This window comes from Balaenoptera acutorostrata, chromosome X (genome assembly GCF_949987535.1).
Source record: "Balaenoptera acutorostrata chromosome X, mBalAcu1.1, whole genome shotgun sequence".
NCBI lineage: Eukaryota > Metazoa > Chordata > Mammalia > Artiodactyla > Balaenopteridae > Balaenoptera > Balaenoptera acutorostrata.
This window is the reverse complement of record NC_080085.1, coordinates 46,885,083-46,892,723: the sequence shown is the minus strand read 5'-3', so window position 1 is coordinate 46,892,723 and position 7,641 is coordinate 46,885,083.

Sequence of the window (7,641 nt, the reverse complement as noted above, 5' to 3'; positions counted from 1 at the left end):
CTTTAATATACACAAATCAATCAATGTGATAAAACATATTGACAACTTAAAGGAGAAAAAACATATGATGATCTCAATAGATGCAGAAAAAGCTTTTGACAAAATTCAACACCCATTTAGGATAAAAACTCTCCAGAAAGTAGGAAAAGAGAGAACTTACCTCAACATAATAAAGGCCATATATGACAAAGCCACAGCCAACATCGTCCTCAATAGTGAAAAACTGAAGCCATTTCCACTAAGATCAGGAAAAACACAAGGTTGCCCACTGTCACCACTATTATTCAACATAGTTTTGGAAGTTCTAGCCACAGCAATCAGAGAAGAAAAAGAAATAAAATGAATACAAATTGGAAAAGAAGAAGTAAAACTGTCACTGTTTGCAGATGTCCCGATACTATACATAGAGAATCCTAAAGATGCTACCAGAAAGCTGCTAGAGCTAAGCAATGAATTTGGTAAAGTAGCAGGACACAAAATTAATGCACAGAAATCTCTTGCATTCCTATACACTAATGATGAAAAATCTGAAAGAGAAATTAAAGAAACACTCCCATTTACCATTGCAGCTAAAAGAATAAAATACCTAGGAATAAACCTACTTAAGGAGACAAAAGACCTGTATGCAGAAAACCATGACACTGATGAAAGAAATTAAAGATAATACAAATAGTTGGAGAGATATAGCATGTTCTTGGATTGGAAGAATCAACATTGTGAAAATGACTATACTACCCAAAGCAATCTACAGATTCAATGCAATCACTATCAAATTACCAATGGCATTTTTCCCGGAACTAGAAAAAAATTTTTCACAATTTCTATGGAAACACAAAAGACCCCAAATAGTCAAAGCAATCTTGAGAAAGAAAAACAGAGCTGGAGGCATCAGGTTCCCAGACTTCAGACTATACTACAAAGCTACAGTAATCAAGACAGTATGGCACTAGCACTAAAACAGAAATATAGATCAATGCAACAAGACAGGAAGCCCAGAGATAAACCCATGCACATATGGTCACCTTATTTTTGAAAAAGGAGGCAAGGATATACAATGGAGAAAAGAGAGTCTCTTCAGTAAGTGGTCCTGGGAAAACTGGACAGCTACATGTAAAAGAATGAAATTAGAACACTCCCTAACACCATACACAAAAATAAACTCAAAATGGATTAAAGACCTAAATGTAAGGCCAGACACTATAAAACTCTTAGAGGAAAACATAGGCAGAACACTCTATGACATAAATCACAGCAAGATTCTTTTTGACCCACCTCCTGGAGAAATGGAACTAAAAACAAAAATAAACAAATTGGACCTAATGAAACTTAAAAGCTTTTGCACAGCAAAGGAAACCATAAAAAAGACGAAAATACAACCCTCAGAATGGGAAAAAATATTTCCAAATGAAACAAGTGACAAAGGATTAATCTCCAAAATATACAAGAGCTCATGCCCCTCAATATCAAAAAAACAAACAACCCAATCCAAGAATGGGCAGAAGACCTAAAGAGACATTTCTCCAAAGAAGATATACAGATTGCCAACAAACACATGAAAGGATGCTCAACAGCACTAATCATTAGAGAAATGTAAATCAAAACTACAATGAGGTATCACCTCACACTGGTCAGAATGGCCAGCATCAAAATATCTACAAATAATAAATGCTGCAGAGTTCTTGGAGAAAAGGGAACTCTCTTGCACTGTTGTTGGGAATGTAAATTGATACAGCCACTATGGAGAACAGTATGAAAGTTCCTTAAAAACTAAAAATAGAGCTGCCAAAGGACCCAGCAATCCCACTACTGGGCATATACCCTGAGAAAACCATCATTCAAAAAGAGTCATGTACCACAGTGTTCATAGCAGCACTATTTACAATAGCCGGGACATGGAAGCAGCCTAAGTGTCCATTGAGAGATGAATGGATAAAGAAGGTGTGGCACATATATACAATGGCATATTACTCAGCCATAAGAAGAAACGAAATTGAGTTATTTGTAGTGAGGTGGATCGACCTAGTGTCTGTCATACAGAGTGAAGTAAGTCAGTAAGAGAAAAGCAAATACCGTATGGAATCTAAAAAAAAAAACAAAAAAAAAAGTTCTGAAGAACCTAGGGGCAGGACAGGAATAAAGATGCAGAGATAGAGAATGGACTTGAGGACAAGGGGAGGGGGAATGGTAAGCTGGGACGAAGTGAGAGAGTGGCATGGATATATATACACTACCAAATGTAAAATAGATAGCTAGTGGGAAGCAGCCGCATAGCACAGGGAGATCAGCTTGGTGCTTTGTGACCACCTAGAGGGGTGGGATAGGGAGGGTGGGAGGGAGGGAGATGCAAGAGGGAAGAGATATGGGAACATATGTATATGTATAACTGATTCACTTTTTTATAAAGCAGAAACTAACACACCATTGTAAAGCAATATACTCCAATAAAGATATTAAGAAAAATAATGCTGAGGTCTAAGTGTTTCTTCGGGTACTTATTTCCTTATGAAATCTCCCGTGTCACATAAAACATATTAAATTTCATGCTTTTCCTTTGCTAGCCTGTAATTGTTAATTTAATATTCAGATCCAACCATGGTCCCTGAGAGGGTTAAGGAAAACCTTTTCCTCCCTATAACAACATGTACTTGGATCTTGTTTTTTGATCCATTCTGAAAACCTGTGTCTTCTTGCTTGATTTATATCATCAACTTTTGTTTTTTTCAAAGGCACAAGAATGTATGAGATGTAACCTATTTATTTTAAATTGTGCAATTTTCTCTTTTTAAAATTTATTTATTTTATTTACTTTATTTTTAGCTGCATTGGGTCTTCGTTGTTGTACGCGGGCTTTCTCTAGTTGAAGTGAGTGGGGCTACTTTTTGTTGTGGTGCTCGGGCTTCTCATTGTGGTGGCTTCTTTTGTTGCGGAGCAGGGGTCCTAGGCATGCGGGCCTCAGTATCTGTGGTGTGCAGGCTCAGTAGTTGTGGCTCACGGGCTCTAGAGTACAGACTCAGTAGTTGTGGTGCACAGGCTTAGTTGCTTCGTGGCATGTGGGATCTTCCCGGACCAGGGATCAAACCCGTGTCCCCTGCATTGGCACGTGGATTATTAACCACTGCGTCACCAGGGAGGCCCTATGCCATCAACTTGAAAAATGATTATTGATTTACTGGATTAAGATCTACCATACTTTTTACTGTTTTCTACTTATTGTCCTTGTTCTTTTTTCCCATTTTTGTTTTCCACTCTTTTTCTGCCATTTGTGGTTTTAATTCATTCCATGTTCTCTCCTTTCTTTGCATATTAAGTTTATTTCTTTTAAAATTTATTTTAGTGGTGACCTAGATTTTGCAATATACTTTTACAACTAATCCAATTTCACTTTTAAATAACACTATACTACTTCACTGTATAGCAGTACAAGTAACTTATAATAACAAAATACTCCTAATTCTTTTCTTCCATTCTTTGTCTCATTGCTGTTATTCATTTCTTTTATATATGTTATAATCATCAAATATATTACTGCTATTATTATTTTGAAAAAAATGTTATCTAGCAAATCAGTTAGAGTAAGAAAAATAAATTCTCACTTATTCTATTTTTAATGTTCTTCCCTTCTTTATCTATATCTGAGTTCCTGAACTATATCATTTTCCTTCTCTTTGAAGATCTTCTTTTAACAATTCTTGCAAGGCAGATCTACTGGTCACAAATTTCCTCTGATTTTTGTTTGTCACAAAAGTCTTTATTTCTCCTTCATTTTGAAGAATAATTTTGTAGGGTACAGAGTTCTAGGTTGGTGGGTTTTTTCCCTCAACATTTGAACTATTTCACTCCACTCTCTTCTTGCTTGCAGGTTTCTGAGGAGATGTGAGTTGTAATTCTTATCAGTTATCTTCTACAGATAAGGTGTGGGGGGTTTCTTTGGCTTCTCTAGAGATTTCTTTCTTTATCCTTGATTTTTATGTAATTTTAAAATGATATACTTAGGAGTAGTCTTTTTTTTTTTTTTTTCTTTTCTTGGCCTTTATCCTGCTTGGTGTTCTTTGAGCTTCCTGAATTTGTGAGTTGGTGTCTGACATGACGTTAGGAAAAATTCTCAGTCGTTATTGCTTCAAATATTGCTTCCGCTTCTTTCTCTTTTTCTTCTCCTTCTGATATTCCCATTATGCATATATTACCCCTTTTGTAGTTATCCCACAGTCCTTGGATATTATTGTTATTCTTTTAGTCTTTTTTTTCTCTTTGCTTTTCAGCTTTGGAAGTTTCTTTTTACATATCCTCCAGGTAAGAGATTCTTTCCTCAGCCATGTCTACTCTACTAATGAGTGCAAACAAGGCGTTCTTCATTTCTGTTACAGTGCTTTTGATCTCAAGCATTTTTTTATTCTTCATTAAAAATTTCCATCTCTTTGCTTAGATCATGTATCTGTTATTGCATATTATCTATTTTTCCATTAGAGCTCTTAGTATACTAATCATAGTTATTTTAAATTCACAGTTGAGTAGTTCAAAAATTTCCCTCAGGTAGGCAAGGCACTGATAAAACTCCAGTAGGTTATGCTCCAGTAAAATAGATTCTCCTGATGAGAGGCCTTGTTAAGAAGAACATAAAGTTCTACTTTATTTCAAAATGGTTACTTTTCCTCTCCCACTGCCAGTAGCAGGAGGTATTCACTGTGAGGACCTGGTAGAATTCCTGGGGATAAAACTCACAAAAATGTGGAGCCTCCCACTATGACTAGGCTGCTCTGGAGTTTTTAACTTTCAGATTTGTCCACACTGAGCCTCCAGCAAATTGTCAATTACAATTCAGGTTTTGCTACCTTGGTGGCAATTCCCACAGAGGTCTCTGTGTGGGTTTCTGCTCTGGAGAGTTATCATTCTCTGTATCCATCCATCTCTCTCTACAATTTTAATGGAAACAGTTTGCCCTGTGACTTCATTTTCTCTGATGAATCCAAGAAGTCTTGTAGGTTTTTCAGTTTGCTCAGCCTTTTACTTGTTGCTAGTATTGTGTAGCAATTCATAAGCTCCTTACATGCTGGGCAGGAAACCAGAAGTCCCTCCATTAGACTTTCATTCATCAAATACTTAAGTCTAGTTAACTGAAAGATTATTTCCTGATATTTCAAGCAATGGAGTGGGAATGGGGAAGAAAGAGCTGCCCACAGGATGTAGGAATAAGCTCATGGGACTCTGGGCAGTAACAGTGAGCTATGGGAACAGAGGAAGAAGGGAAGGGTGGAGGAGAAGAAAGGCAGGGAAGTTATGAGGGACACTTTGGAATTGGAGACCCATGGGTGTGGTTGAGGATAAGGTGACTAGAATGAATTTAGGGAATAAAAGGAAACACATCTTATTGGATCTTAGGGGCTCTATATTACTTTTTCTTGCTGAGATGGATGGTTAAAAAAATATAGGGTGGTATCTGCACAGATGGAATGCTGATATGTTTGTATGTGTGTGTATAAGTGTGTATGAGTATAGTGAAGCTGAGGTGTTAGATATAAGCATCCGACAGATATAAGCATCCGACAGGCAGTGGTACCTGAAATAAAGGAATGTTTGTATCTCTAGTGTCTAACACAGTTTCTGGCACTGTTCAATAAATATTTGTTGCACGAACGCATGAATAACTCCACAGAGCTTAATCAACACCTTCGGAAAAGAACCTATAATAAAAAGTTTAAAACTTAACTTGACATAAATAAAAAGTAACTTTCATCTCCTATCTATGTAAGACTCTTTAATGAAAATGTAAAAATAAGCACCAATGATACTTGGGTGAAAACCAGAATCTTAACTTCTAGACCGTATAGGAATGCATTGTATCAACAGTCTTATTTATTCTCTGGAATCAACTCTTAATTTGGTTTAGTTCCTCAATCTTTTTCAAATCCCTTTCTTCCACTCCCATCCTCCTACCTCTATTCCTCTTCTTTCCTCTTCTCCTTTCTTCTCTCTTCCTTCCCTTTCCCCATCTCCCGACTTCTTCCCCTTTTCTTCTTCATCCCTTCTCCATTTCTTCACCTTTTCCACATGGAACTTGAGGGAGGTAGTGAGAAAGGGCAAAAGTGTGATGGTTTGGAGAAGGAAATGGAGACTAGCATCAGGGAGACAGTGACTTTCTATAAAAGAGTGGTTTAAGGGAGCAATGTGGCTGGTGAACCCTGGTGTTAGTAGGGGTTGAAGGATATATTGAAAGCTGCCTTTACATAACAAGCACATATTATTATATTGAATGCTTTTTGAAGGGTGAGATGACTGATGAAGATTATTCCACCCACTCCAAACTCCTTTGAAACTGCCACTGTAGGAAAATCACTTATGAGGCTATTGCAATTATCCAGGGCAGATATTATAACAGCTGGAACAAAAACAGCAGCAGTAAGTATAGGGAGGAGCATAGAGATTGTAGAAAATGGACTAACGAGAATTGCAGAAGTCTCAGCACATAACTCTGTCCAAACCCCTGCACCAAGAGACTTGCCAAGCCCCTAGGGTGACCCCCAATTCCCCATTGACCCCACCCCTACCCCCATTAAAAAGCCTGCTTGAGAAATCTCAACACTGCAAGGACAATTTACTGTTTGGTCCAGCCTGATGACAGGACCCTGACCTACTTTTTTTAGAGCATTTACTCAAAAGAGCTTACAACTGTGAATATGTATCTGCTACAACTCAGAAGTGTCTTTCTCAAGGATCTGAGAGCCATTCCTTTGAAACGTAATCATCAGGAAGGATAGGTGAGGGAGATTAAGAGGTACAAACTTCCAGTTGCCAACAAATGAGTCATGGGTATGAAATGTACAGGGTGGGGAATATAGTCAATAACTATGTAAAATCTTTGTATGGTGACATACAAAGATTTGTATGGACTTCCCATGGAGATCATTTTAAAATGCATAGAAATAGCGAATCACTATGTTGTGTAACAGAAACTAACATAGTGTTGTAGGTCAATTATACTTAAAAAACAGCAACCTAAATGTCCATTAATAGATGGATGGATAAAGAAGATGTGGTACATATATACAATGGAATATTACTCAGTCATTAAAAGGAATGAAATTGGGTCATTTATAGAGACGTGGATGGACCTGGAGACTGTCTTACAGAGTGAAGTAAGTCAGAAAGAGAAAAACAAATATCGTATATTAACGCATATATGTGGAATCTAGAAAAATGGCACAGATGAACCTATTTGCAAAGCAGAAATAGAGACACAGACGTAGAGAATAAACATATGGACACCAAGGGGGGAAAGGCAGGGTGGGATGAATTGGGAGATCAGGATTGACATATATACACTGCTATGTATAAAATAGATAACTAATGAGAACCTGCTGTATAGCACAGGGAACTCTACTCAGTGTTCTGTGGTGACCTAAATGGGAAGGAAATCCAAAAAGGAGGGGATATATGTATATGTATAGCTGATTCACTTCACTGTACAGCAGAAACTAACACAACATTGTAAAGCAACTATACCCCAACAAATAAATAAATAAAGTAAGTAAGTCAACTGATTAGGAATGGTAATTACATTGGCAAAACTCCCTTCAGAGCAACAACTGAAGATTCCTTTGACTGGGAGAAGCTGTGTGTGTGTGTGCACGCGTGCACACGTGCACA